Raw genomic sequence first — 14,047 nt, 5'->3', positions numbered from 1 at the left:
TCATTTGCTCGCTTTCGGACGTTAAGGCAAAGCGGCTGGCCGCAAAAGGCAACCCGGGCCACGTTCATTCTTGTTTGTTTTTTTAAAGTAACTGAGCCAAAGCTGTTAATTTTTAAAGCCAGTTTATCGAGGTAACCATGGTCATCTAACCTTTGGTTGTAAACGACTGTTTGAAACTTTCCAATAGGATTAAATTGGATTATCGCCAAATTCTTCAATTTTGCCCAAGAATCAGAAAAATCTCAAACCCCGAGTTTAAGAAACCCCATTTGCGAAAAGGTTGTTTCGGAAGTAGCAGAATGCAAACCCACGCACATCGGACATTACGGGGTCCCATTTAAATGAATGGAAACTGCGCTGCGCCCTTTATTGAGCCGGCAGAAGTTGGGAAAAGGGATGAACCCCAGCAGTTTCTTACGACGCAAGTAGAAAAAGGAGCTCGTCAATAAGGCTCCTTACAGCACACAAGGCAAAATACTGTAGGCAAATATATGGGTGCTTTGGATGCCACCTGCCCGGTGCTGCTTCTGGGTATATTAATGGATTCAAAACCCTCCCTGCGTTTATTTCCAAATCGACTGCGCTCTACTTTCCACCCCAAAGTCACCAGGCTGCGGGGCATTTACGAATGCTTGTCTCTGAGCATGTCCAGAGTGGGCTTCCCAGATTTTGAGAAAGAGGTTTGAGGGTTGCTTGCGGGGCCCTCGATGCTTGTGCAGGGCCACTGCACTCAATTACCATCCAAAGAAGGGAGGGGGGAGAACACACTCGCTACAGCCTCGTGAGAATGAGGGACGCGCGACCTTTGCACTGAGCGCGGCCTTCACATCCAAGGACCGGGACTTCCTCCTGTTCTCGCTGGGTGCGAGCGGAACCTGTCTCTTCCGAAAGAGACTGCCCTCTCGGGAGAGACGTGGCCTTGTTCCAGCTAGCGGGGCTTCCCAGGCTAAGGCGCTTTCCACTCACTCCTGGCTAAGGTCAACGCGAGGGCAAGGCGGCGAGGAAGGAGGGCGGGGCTGCCTGCTCAATCCGCTGCACCGCCCTTACCTGGCCGCGGGGCTTTGTTTTTCGCTCTGGCTCCCCTTCGTGCGGGTGTGCCGCGTCCCGCCTAGAGATCGGAACTGGTTCCAGGAAGTCGTCGTCCAGGTCTTCAATCACCGCTAGGCGCCAACTCCAAAGCGGGAGTCTTCCCTCAACACCCCTCCTTCTCGGCCCTATCCCGGATCCCAGGAGTTGGGCGGCTTCTCTTCCACAGTCGGCAGTTGCTGCCCTCGGCGGAGCTTCCCAAAGAAAAATAAGCCCTTTTGGACATACCCGGTCTTATTTTAGCCCCCGACCTTTACTCGGAAGTTGATGTGGCTAACCAGTAAGGTTGACTCTCCGGTAAACATACTTAGAACTTTGATTCAAGCATGAAATGTTCACCGAATTCTGGATCCCGTTGACAGTGCAAAAGCCAAGTGGCTGGGAAATATCTAGCTGAAATAATAGTTTATCTTCGGGCTATTTGAAATTAAATTAAAGAAAGAGCTATCGTGGGATTTTTTTTTTTTTAGGAAGCAAAACAAGAGATATTCTAACAAGAATTCCCTGACGCACTTTATTTTGTGTGATGTTCGTATCCCGACAATACTAACCGTATTGATCGTATTCTCTTGTTTATTGCACAACTGCACTCAAGAGCATTATGAATCTTTTTGTTTTTTTAAGTGAAAAGGTGTACCAAATAAATTAGTTTGATGCAAAAGGGAAGGCGGCCTTTTATTAACGCCAATTCGGGCTATTTTCACCTCGGATCCTCTCGATTTCTGTCTGCAAATGAAGCCCCCGTTCTCCCTTTTCCTGCTCACAATCCTCCCCCTCGTGTCCGAGATGAGGCCGTCTCCCCCGCGCCTCTCGCCGAGGACCCAGGCCTGATAGCTGAGCCCGGCGACCCCCCTCCAACTCGGCCTTCCATCACCTTGGCTGGGCCGCGCGTTCAGGAAAAGGCAAGCAAAGGCAGAAACGACGGCGGCTTGTATTTTCCCTTCCCCCACATACACAGCCCCCCCCCTTTCCCTCATAATCTTCAACTGGCCTAAGATTAATACCAGGAGGTGTCCTAGGAAGGAAAGGAGCTGCTCCTCTAAAGACCATCGCTGGGATAATTTACTTAAGATGTTGACAAGACTGTCACGAAGCCTACTTTTTTATTATTATTATTATAGTTAAGACAAGCAGTGGCAAAAGGTAGGGAGCGCTTGATTTTTTTAAAAAAGTAAGGTACATTAATTTTATGAGCGTCTTTCTCATAAATATTGTTGTTTGCGCTTCCTCCCCCGCTCTCTCTAACGGGAGGGGGATTTGCAATGGAAATGATGCCTTTGTTTCAAGGGGGAGAAATTCTCTGCCGCTGGAATAAATTCCTCCGCTCCTCCCATCTGCACTTCATATAAATAAATAAATAATGCCCAACGCTTTTTGTCCTTTTTCGCTGCCACCAAAAAAGAAGAAAGGAAGATCTCCTCTTTTGCTTCGCTTTGTTGTGTCTGTCTTTCGCTTTTATACCCTGAAACCTACTAAACCTGCCGGTTCTGCTCCTAAAGCAGACAAAATAACCCTTTAAACTATAAATATTTAACTGTACCTGAGTTTATTCAGTGGCCCGAGTGTCTCTTTAAAGGCAGGTGATTTATGCTTTTATTTGTGCAGTTAAAACTGTTTGGCTGCCTTCCCTCGGCTTTCCAACGTGAACTGTTGTAGCCCGCTATCTCTCCCTTTTAGCTGCAGCATCTCCAGAAAAGGGGCAACTCAGCCCCTCGAAAATAGGCATTTGAGGAAACGCCTCTGCCGCTCAGAGCCACCCAGAGATAGTCCGTCTCTAAGCCCACAAAGATGGGGACTCTCCAGCATTGCTGGACCAAGAAAGCCAGGTGGGCTCCAAGTCGTAGGTTGCCTCTTTTAGGTGCCTCGGGTTTGGCCCGCTATTGCCTTGCATCCTAAAACCCAGGATTGAGGATTTGCCCCCAGTCCTCTGAAACTTCACCAGCGCTAACTTTTTTTTTTAATTTTGAATTACATTTGTTCGATTCGAGTCTACATGCAAGGGCTCTTTTGGAAGAAGGGTGCTTGGGGAGAGGGCTCTGAGACAAGGCTTTCAGCCCCGAAGGAACAGCAACAGTCAGATCTAATCTGAAAATCTAACATCCTAGAGTTGTGGCAAGTAGTGAGGACACGAGGAAGGGCCCCCCGCTGAAATCCCTCTAGCTGCTGCATCGGCCGGTTTCCACACAGACCCTGTTGGATGTTATTCAGAATTATTTCATTCTAGGCTTCCTGCACTGCAGTGCGTCCTTGAGCAGCCAAGAGGGCTGCTTCCTTTTCAGTACGATGAGCGTTGAGGAATGCAAATACTTTCCTTCCCTCTTTTCGATATTTGTTTTGTGTGGGGCTGGGGGCAAGGAGAGAGGTCACAATGGGGCTTCCAAGCAGCTGCCTATAATAAGATCATACAGCTAACGGATATCCAACACATAATGAATAAATGGAGAGCTAGCTTCAACGCTGGCACGTTTCTCGGTCCCTGAGTTTTTAAAATCGCATTTCGTAGTAGCAGTATAAATTGATATAAAATACGGAGCCCTTAAAATAAATGCAGAGCCTTTATACAAGAGACGACCTCTTTTAAAAAAACCTGTCGGAAAAAAGACAGGGGTTTCCCTCTGTTGGGACCAAACAAGCGACGCTTCGGAGGAACACTGCGTTTTCCACCTTGGCGTTTCTTTACTCAGGGCCAGGAGCGGGTAACAAGTAGGAGCAGGCCGATCTCCGTTCAACTCTGAGAAAAAGTGAGGCTTCACAAAGGCATTTGGGAAGGCTTCCCGCTGAATGGAGATTTTTTATTTATTTATTTGCAAGTCTTAATTTCATTATCTGACCTCCCCCGCCCCCCGTTTTCAGACAGACGCCTTAAAAAAAAAAAAACACCTCTAACCAGGTCTCTCCTATATGCGTTTGACCCTTTCCCCCCGTTAGACCTGGCAGGGGATGTTGGGGGATGTAGTTAGGCAGCGTAATCCGGAGATTTGGAAGGATTTGTCCTGCATTGTAATCCTCCAGTGCCGAGGGGGAAGCTCAGTGCCCGGCTAGCCAGATAGGCAGGCTGCTTGCTTGCTTGCTCTCGAGCAACAACAGCCAAGACAAGAAATCTCCTAGTTTTTTTTTTTTTTTTTTTTTTTGGGGAGAGAGAGCCCGTGGGGAACGAGTGTATTTGCGTGTATTTAGTCTGAAGCGTTCGCCCGTGACTCTCCAAACCCTGTACCAGCAGGGGGCGCTCTGACGTTGTGTCTCGTTGACCAGAGTCGAGGGGAAACGCTTCAGTTTTCTTGTCCTGGAAACAGAGAGGGTAGGACAGAGCGGCGCGGGGAGGGCGGAAGACTCCTGTGGTTCCCAAGCCCTCCGAGGGTTGCGGTTCTTGTAAGTCGAGCCTCGCCTCCGCTCTCTCTTGCTCGCACCCGGTGGCGACAGGTAGAGGCGGCTCCCGATCGCGCCCGGCTGCAGCTGCTGCGAACTTCTGCAGCGCTCCCCATTTTCCCGCCTTTTGAATAACTAGGCATTATGCAACTTAATAAATCCAACGATAAATTGTCAACATTTTTTTTCGCCTGTTAGTTCCGCTGATCCAGGCAGGATTTATTTTCAGATCTAAGGTCCCGGAGCTATAATGCACGATTTCTTTTCCTTAAATAAAATTGGTCAAATGTTGACAACCTTTAAGCCAATCTAACACTCAAGATTACTGATGGGAAACTAATGAGAAAATATCAGATCGTCCGGCCTGGGGGCTCCTAATTAAATCTTAGTTGATTGAAAAATAAAAGCCAGGGTTTCTTTCTTTCTAAGGGAAGAGAGGGGGGAACATGCTTGAGGCTTAAGTTTAGCCACGTTTTTACTCATATTTTAATGCCCCTCCGCAACCACTTTAATCCTTTCTTTTTTTTCTCCCTCGCTTGTCCCTAAAAAAAAAGCCTGACATTATTTCCTGGCTATTTGAAGACATTCGATCAGGAATTATTATCACTTTTTTTGGCCCAGTAAATATTAAGGCCTCTAAGCAACGTGATTTAGCTAATTAGAAAATTTACATCATTAAGTCTCAGGGAAAGCGAAAGGGAGGGAAGAGAGAAAGAAAGAGAGAGATCTGTCAGTCATTTTAAAGGAGACAGGCCCTATTGAAGTGTGAAGAAATCGGCTCTAATTCAAAAAGGCAATCGGGCAGAAAAAGCCCTCAACATTACCCTGCTAGTTATTAATCAGAAAGGGTCTCTTTCTTTTTCTCCCTTGCCCAGTAATGGCAAACTCGCGGTACATCGTTAGTTTCTCCCACCGCCTCAGCAGAGTTCCCATTCAAGCTTTTTTGCTACTGGCCTATGTCCCTTATTGATAGCCAGTATTTGTCTATTCAAGGCTCATAGATTTGAAAATGTTTCTATGTGAGGAAAGGAACCAGACCCGCAGGAAAAAAAGTCGGCTAGGCAGGCTCCCCTTTTCCAACTCAGGAGCGGTCCCCTCCCCCTAATTTAGACGCCTCCATTTGTTTGGGGTGGGGGGAGAGAAACAGGGGTGATAGAACAGTCTCTCCACTTCGCTTCCCATTTTTGTTAAAGTTTAAAACTTATTTTGCTGGGTGAACTCGATCAAGCTTTTGTTTCTTTTAAAGTAGACAAGAGCCGCCCTTTTTCTTTCTTCCTTGGTCATTTCTGCCCAACCAAACGGAGTCTATTTGCGCACCTTTTAAGGAGAAGAGGGAAGAGGCTGGTTCTCAGGCAAAGCGGGCTTATTTGAGGTAGTCACATCGAAACCAACTAGTTTCCTTCTGAGAAAGTGGGTATAAATCTCTGTCAGTGGGATTCTTAGGGAAATTAGGAGAGAGTTACTTAGCTGAAAATGTGTGTGTGTGCGCGTGCGCGCCTCAAGCAGAGACGCCAAGAAGGTCTGGGCCTTGTCCAGCAGCAGATGGAAGATGCAGAGAAAGAGGCCTGCAAAAGTTGAGGCGTGGGGAGTGGCATTTCCTCAATAAGATAATATCCTTCTTTCCACACCGGTGGGTATATGTTTAAAGTACAGAACATCTCTATCTCTCTCTCTCTCTCCCTCTCCTTGCCCCCCCCCCTCCTGATACTCAGCAGCACATAAATTAAATTAAATCACAAACCAGACTCCCATCACCACCAATCCCTACCTCTTTTACCTCTTTTTACCAGTGCAACCTTTCCTACACGTTTTACCCAGGAACAAACCTCCGTCGGGCCAGTGGCCCTTTACCCCCGCCTTGCAGCCTAGCGGTGGGACCCTTTCCTCCGGACCCCTTCGCAGATCCAGTCCGAGATCCTTTGCAGGGGCGAAGCCGGAGGAAATAACCGATTAAAGGAGCGGATGGGGTTGCCGTTCCCATCCGGGGGCGGGGGAGCTCAATCCGGCACCGACTTATTCGAGGACACGTTGACTTGGCTGCCCTTCCAAAGCGAAGGGGCGCAGTCAGCACCTTACGAACTTTCACAAACCGCGCTCCTTTCCACGTGATAGTGCAGCCCAGCCGGCGGCCTTCAAATGGTTGACTTAAAGCTTCCTGGCGGTCGCGGCGCTCTTGGCAAAAGGAAGGTAGCTTTCGTTCTGGAATATACCACCAGAACCTGAGAGCATAGCAGACACGAGCATGTTTGTGCAAAGCAAGCTTTGGGGTGTGTAGGGAGCCTTGGGGACACGTGTTGTTTTGCACCCTACAGGAAACCCACGTCTTCCCTAATCTATTCTTTCGACGTTTCCTCGGTAAATAGACCCAATGCTTCCACAATCCGGGCGGTTGGGAAGTCTGAGCGAAGGGGCAGGCAGCTGCTTAAAGGCGGCCCACAAGATCCTCTCTGGGACGCAGGAGCAAATTCGAGGGTTTCCAAGGGAACTCCCATCCCGCCTCAGGTAAGCTCCCAAGCTGAAGCAGCGGATGGGGCACTTAGTTACTGTTAAACAGACCCGACGCCTTTAACAACTCACAAGTTACAGCGTCGTCACTTTCGAATCTAATGAAAGAAATATCGATTCTCTCCTGCCCCGGCCCCCAAACCCAGCCTGCCGCTGGAGCGTAATTCATCTGTAAACTCATAACCGGATCTTAAGCAAAAAGAGGGGGGAGAATCCGAGAGCAAAGGTGATTCCTACCCTCGAACGATTCGAAGCAAAACAAAGGCGAGCGCTGGGAGAGCTGAATCTTTCCAACTTCCTTCTCTAACTGCCTCCTCCCCGTCCCGATACCCACCCACAGAAAGAGACAGAGGCGCAGGCACCTCGTTTTAAAAGTGCAAGCCCAACAAAGGCAGACCTTTGGAGCAAAGAGGTTCAAACTCCAGGTCCTTCGACGCGAGAAGACACTTTGCCCGGTAAACAATGGAGGTCACCCCTTCTGCACCCACCGTTTTCACAAAAACGGTAACTTAAGTCAAAACAAACAACTAGCCTCGCCGTTGAGTTGATCGGCTGATTTTTTTTTTCTTTCTTTCTTATTTTATCCGAAACCCATTGGCCGAGAGGAAAGGGGTGAGGCTGGTTGTGGTGATGGTGAGCGGAGGTGGGGGGGGGGGTGTCATTCTCCGCTTCTCTCTTTTGTATTGTAAGCGAGAGCAAAGAAGTTTTTGTTTGGTGGGTTTTCATTGATCAGTCACTCCGAGCTAATGTAATTATCCTCATCAATAGAGGGCTGCAGAGAGAATCATTATGTGGGTGACATTGATAAATGATCACCCAAGAGCTGCCTTTTCCCTTGGGCACCCTCACATCTAACCCTCCCACATGCACGAGGTAGCCATAGAAACACCTTGAGCGCCTCCAATGCTCTGGCTACTAGTGGGAAAAGGCAGCGCGCCCCGCCGCCAATACCCAACTTCCACGCCTATATCCTAAACGAAGTCTCTTTACACCTCCCGGTTCAACTTCTGGGTGCGAGCATTGTTCGGGGCCGCTCTCTTGCTCGGCTTCTCTCGCTCACCCACTTCAACATCTCCAGAGCAAACACCGGAGTCCGAGCTATTGAGGGAAACGTCGCCCGGCGGCTCTGTCCTCAAGGAGTTAAATAACGAGGTTGCCTGCACTCGAGGGCGACGTGGCTTTTCTCTAAGTAATTGCGTGTAATGCAAAACCCATTAGTTCGAGAGAGGCGTTCTTTTAAGTTGCGCCGTGGCACAATGTGCAGCGTCTTCCAATCCAGCAAATAACTCAGCGGGCGAAGCTCTTTGCGAAGTGCCTCAATCTGAAATCATCATCACCATTATTATTACCACCGCCGACAAGGACTTTTTTTTTTTTTGTATTTATTTCCTAAGTAAAACACAAAAAGAAACCCCTTTAATCCTCTGAGTGCTTTATTTAAGCAAATAAGAGAATGCGGCGCGAGGTAATTGATTCATAATGGAGAAGCTGCAAAGAGGGTGGAGGTGTTTGTTTATTCGGTTCCTAAAGCTGCTGAGGAAGGGGGAGGTCTCCTCCTGGGTCATCCATCATGACTGTGGCAGGGACCCTGCCCAGAAGACCCACCTCCCTTCTGCCTCACTTCTCCTAAACTATTAATATGAAAATCTGCTTTATAACATCTCCACCCATTCCCCTCCTATTCTCTCTGTGGGGGTTTTCTCCCCCTACTTAACTTGGCCAAAAACACTCTCAAAGCTTTCCCCACACCCTTCAATTGTGTCTGTTTCTCAGTTTATAACTCTAATAACTCTCCTGCCTTGAGAACGATACTCACTTAATTTGACAAGGTTTACTTTGGAGTGAACATGCAAGAAGGATGTGGGGTAGAGGAAGAGCGAAGAATAGCAACACTTTAAAAAGCCACAATTTGTATGAGCAATTAGAGCTCCTGGATCCTAATCCTGCACTAATATAGAGGTAAAGAAAGGCCAAGGCTGTCTTCCTAACAAAAGAGGAAGCTTGAAACATCATTCTTCTTGGATCCACTGGATTTTCCCCTTCTTGCAAATAATGTGTCCTACCATTTACTCACAGGCACTGTGATCTTTCCGTCATGGGCTTTTCTCTTCTTGCCAGCCCCTTAATGAGATTTAGACTTATTTATTCATTACTATTTATATATGTATGTACTACGTATGATGCTATATGTGAATTATGTTGTCGTGATTTGTGCTTTTAGTAGTGCTTACACATGGCACAAAAGATTTTAGAGGCTCAGAATAGCCCCTTCCTGTACATCCTATATACAAATTTTACTAAGTTCATAGTGTTTGTTCTCTTTAGCCCACATATGGAAATTGCAACATCGTAGTCCTATTTCAAACATACCTACTTAGATGTAAATTGCATTGCAGCCCTGGCATCAGATCTGAAGGCAGAATTTGGGTCCTGCAGAGAAATAATGTTAAAATTTAAAATATTTGGTGAAACTTTTAGATGACACTGCATCATTCACCACATATGCATTTTGCTTTGTACATGAATTGAATATACAATTTTGCCTAGGAAAAAATGTGTTCCCAAACCAATTTCATTTCTCCCTTTTACATTAGAAATCTACCAAAAACAGCTAGAAGTTAAAACTCCTGTTTTCTTTGTCAAGATTCCTTCCATCTTCCATAACAAAGAATGGATCAATTTCAAGCGTTTCTTATTTTCTAGGATTATAGTGTCTTCTTTGGCTTGCTTAGGGAAATGGAAAATTAGATATCCCCCCCAACAAACAAGAGGTGTTTTCTATTTTTCTATTACCTTTCGTTTCCCAGAACGTAAGCAATTTTAGTCAGACTAAAGTATTTCCTTTAACACTGTACCGCTGTCAAAACACTATTCCCATTTTCTTTCACTTTTGACAGCTGAACATTTCTTAAATATACCCAAATCAGAACTCTCCATGCTAAATAGTAAACCTCAGATGGCACAATCTTTTCCCATTATAGTGCAGCTCAGATTCTACAAACATAGCTCATGCAGATTACAACCTAGGGAGAGAAAAGATGCTGTAGGAATAAAAAGATTTTAGTTCATTATAAAAATAAGAAAAGGGTAAGTTTGCTGGGAAAATCTTCACTGAAAACTCTTTGCCAAGGTCAGAAAATAGTCACAACATCTGATTTAAAATACCATTTGGTTTCAGTTTCATTTAAAGAAAAATAGAAAAGAAAAATGTTTTTGTATTGCTCTAATAATCTAATGCTTAGTTTATATTTCCAAGAATGTAAGAACTGAATAACAGAACTGAGAATCATACAGGTTTAAATGGAAGTTAAATTTAACATCTAATATAGAATTTGTCTTCTGTCCAAGTATAGTTGAGCTGTCTCAGCCGAGTAGGACTTCATATTCCTTTTCAGTTGTATAGCATTTTAAGACTGAAAGATTGTTTTGTAATTGTTTTAATATGTTAAAGAAACAAATGAAAATATTTACCAATCAAGTTGAGGAAAAATACCTGTGTGCAGCAGCAGAACACAAATGGTGCCTCATTTCCTTCCCAAAGTAGCAGTTCATCAATTCCTGTTTCCTCTGCCCTATTACTTGAAGCCCATTGCATCAAATTTCCTATGAGATATGGGGCAACTGGCTGATACTTTTGCAAGAATTCTGGGCCATTATTGAACTCCTTAACTGTAATACTTATTCTATTAATTGAATTGTAGTCTTTCTGTTTCACATTAGATATGCTACAGCAAAAATTCCTTTCTGCAGCAAATCTACCTACAATGAAAAGAGGTTATATTATGAAGTCCCTCTACCAGACACTTAATGGCGTGCCTACTTTAAACATGGAGGATTGTTCCTCCTCTCCAGACCCATGTGACTGTTTTGTTTCCAGCTCACTGAATTCCCTAACACTCATGAAATTCAGTAACACTCAGCTCTTATGAACCTACTGCAGTCTTAGTCTCAATAAATTCTATCATATGATTGATGTCATGTTAAAAAGTAACAAAGTGAGAGCAGGCTATATGGCCCTGTGTGCATGGGTACAAACCAAAACCTGCTTATTCTTCTTCTGGCAGTTAGGTCTCATTTTTAAGCCAATGTATCAGTTTTTCTGCCATGAGCACCGCCTATTTCTTTAGGTCAGGAAAGTTTCCCATTTTGTCCCTATGAAAAACTATTGTTATCTGTGTTACATTATTTTAAAAGTAATATTAATAATTTAGTATATTAATTCTAAAACCATGAACCATTATTTCTTAGTGTGGACAAAACATAAACCATATTAATTAGAGACTTCCTATTTTGATTTCTGTACCCTGTGAAGGAAACAAAAGGTTCACACATATCTTACCTTAATAAGCTGAAATGCAACCGCCTGATATTTGTATTCCACTTTATGTAGTATATGAAGTATTTGTATTTGAGTACTCTAAAATTTATTTTAGATATCTATGCCTGCATTCCTATATGCACACATATTTAAACAAAGGCATGCAAAATATTTCTGTGTAAATATATATAGAATTGCAGACTAATTATTAGAGTTGTGCAAACCCTGGAAAAGTGCTTTGCAACATGTAGAAATATGTAACAATTCTTTTGAAATATTTTCACAGTCCTAATAATTATGAGTGATAAGCATTGTTCAGCCCATTCTTATTCATTTAAAGAGGATTAATTTTGATATCTTTGTTATATATTTACATAAATAAAACAAAATGGTTTGGAACTGAAATTAACAGAATAGGATAGGATAATATAGGATAGGATAGGATGACAGAGTTGGAAGGGACCTTGGAGGTCTCCTAGTCTAACCACCTGCTCTGGCAGGAAACCCTATACCAAAAACTTGGCAAGTTTAAGACTTGTGGACTTCAACTCCCAGAATTCCTGAACTAACATGACAGGAGGAGGAATTCTGGGAGTTGAAGTCCACAAGTCTTAAAGCTGTCAGGTTTGAAGACCCCTACCCTACACCATTTCAGACAAATGGTTGTCCAATCTCTTCTTAAAAACTTCCAGTGTTGGACCATCCACACGTTCCAGAGGCAAGTTGTTCTACTGATTAATTGTATCAGACATTAAACCTATTCATGAACTAACATTAATAATTTCATCCTACATGACAGTCCATAAGCTTTGTATTACAGTCAGTTATGGGCTGTTCAACTAAGGGTAAGGATAGAAATGGAGATAAACTGGGGAAAAAGACCCTATTCATGTACTTCCTTTTATCACATATATGGAAACAGATATATGGTTTTGTTCTAGATATAAAGGTTACACATAATTCTAATAATACTATTATATCACATTAAAGGATTTATAACCTCATTTGCTATTATAAACCCCTATAAATTTAGATAAGTTTTATTTTCGTTATTATATGCAACAAATGCAAGATAATAGCTCTTGCTATCACTAGAAAATACATTATTCTAATCATGATTAAAAATGCAAATGTCTAACAAAAAAAATCAAAAAATGAAATATTTATTACCGCATTTTGTGACTTAACACTTTTTTTTAAAACATAACGTCACAGTCCTCATACAAGTATTTTAATGTAAATTTTGACAAAGCTTAAAGGTAACAGCATTTTTTTTCTAGTGAGGAACACGTGCTGAGAAAGGAAGAATTCATGGACATACAATACCAATTCCACAGCAGATCTGATACTAGCAAAAACATTCTTTTTTTTTTCAGTTGAGGTAAACACATAGAATATCTAACATGAAACAATTAATAGACTGAACTCTGTACGAAGTTTGTTACAGTATTCTCTTGCTTTTTCTCAAGCTTTGAGTTCATCATAGAGTTCTAGGTTTGGTGCAAAGACCATTAATATCTTTTTTCTTAAGGAAAGCTGCCCAACCTTCAGATTTATCTTGTCCAAAGCCAAGACTCAGAATTACTAAAAGAAGCTCCTGCTCTGTTTTTTAAATCTTCACTAGCAGGCTCTTTGAAAAAAGAGTCCAAAAATATCTTGGGCTTACGAAGCACAAACTATAAAGATCTGTTTGAAACTAAAGGACACATTTATGAAGGAACAGAACCAGGGGATGGCAAGGCCTTTACGGAATTATCTTCTGAATGATGGAAGATCCAGCAAAATTCTGTCTTCATCTCCAGGTTAGTTCTTTTCTCACTGGCCAAAGAGGTCTGAAATATATTGTTTTCTTTCAGGGATAGCGACTTCACTGCTGAACCGAAACAGTCATTCTTTTGGGAACAACACACATAGTGTGGAAAACAAGGATATTTTTTTCCTTCTAAAACTATTTGAGGCAACATAACGGAGTGATCAACAGAAATATACAAGTTAACTTAATTCCTATGTTTATATACTACAGTAGTTATAACTCTTGGAGTCTTTTTTTTCCCAGAGGATCTTTACATGGACATAAATTCTTTTCAGTGTGCCCATGATTTCATATTTCTGTTCTTGTTTCCATTGGTCCTCTGTTGTTAATGAAAAATGATAAAAGTAAAAAATAATCACAGCTGTCTGGAATTGCGTATGAAGTGTCAACATCTGGTCAAAGTTTGCAAGTTTTAAAATATTTTTCCTTGAGTTCCTTTATACTATTTGGGCATGAATGTCCATAAGCTGTCCACCAACATTGGTTCTATAGAATTTAACATGGTGGGGGGCTCTGTGCTGAAATTGTCATTCCAGGATGGGTAAAGGGTCCTCCATGCATCATCATGGCTGGGTGATGGGGTGACTTGGCAAATATGAATGGATTGGGATCCATGTTCTAATTGAGTAGGATGAGGGGTCATCTGGGAAGGAGTGTAACTTGATTGTGTCATACTCATACCCATAGGACCACCCTGAGATATGTAGTCCCCTGGTATGCCTTGCAAACCTAGACAGAGAGGGAAATAAATAAGGTCAGATTGCTGAACATGTTGATGATTCCACCTTTCTAAAAAGAACTGAACAACAGATACTGCAAATACTCTATCTAAATTTAGCTGAAGTTCTTTGCCAATGTTTACAGATTTTCATATTCTAGTTTGCATTTAATATGAACATTCCATGGAATAATATACATAGCAGAACTAAATATTGAACACAACTGTGTGACCAAATGTA

At 43.2% G+C, this 14,047-nt stretch overlaps 1 protein-coding gene and 2 long non-coding RNA genes across 12 annotated transcripts in view; 1 reads left to right on the top strand and 2 right to left on the bottom strand.

The window, feature by feature from the left end:
• LOC148133411 (uncharacterized) overlaps nucleotides 1-1,323 on the bottom strand; it is an 89,729-nt gene extending 88,406 nt beyond the window's left edge. For both annotated transcript variants that reach the window (XR_015746761.1, XR_015746760.1), the window contains exon 1: nucleotides 1,048-1,323. This is a non-coding gene — a long non-coding RNA (uncharacterized LOC148133411). The remainder of the gene's footprint in view (nucleotides 1-1,047) is intronic.
• A 5,232-nt stretch (nucleotides 1,324-6,555) lies between these two features.
• The window catches only part of LOC148133410 (uncharacterized), a 12,796-nt gene continuing 5,304 nt past the window's right edge, over nucleotides 6,556-14,047 (top strand). Inside the window, exons 1-2 of one of the 2 annotated variants that reach the window (XR_015746757.1) lie at nucleotides 6,556-6,954; nucleotides 12,556-12,934. This is a non-coding gene — a long non-coding RNA (uncharacterized LOC148133410). Of the gene's footprint in view, nucleotides 6,955-12,555; nucleotides 12,935-14,047 lie in introns of those variants that run through there. The other variant, XR_015746756.1, reaches the window with a different exon arrangement.
• MEIS2 (Meis homeobox 2) overlaps nucleotides 12,423-14,047 on the bottom strand; it is a 223,847-nt gene continuing 222,222 nt past the window's right edge. For all 8 annotated transcript variants that reach the window (XM_087951748.1, XM_026664543.2, XM_087951752.1 and 5 more), the window contains one exon: nucleotides 12,423-13,817. The gene's annotated coding sequence lies outside the window, so the exon portion shown is untranslated. The remainder of the gene's footprint in view (nucleotides 13,818-14,047) is intronic.

Source organism: Notechis scutatus, chromosome 1 (genome assembly GCF_049901735.1).
Source record: "Notechis scutatus isolate UNSWTSFEM ecotype Mainland chromosome 1, rNotScu1.2, whole genome shotgun sequence".
NCBI lineage: Eukaryota > Metazoa > Chordata > Lepidosauria > Squamata > Elapidae > Notechis > Notechis scutatus.
Note: the sequence above shows the minus strand (reverse complement) of the source record. Positions and strands in the feature narration are given on the sequence as shown.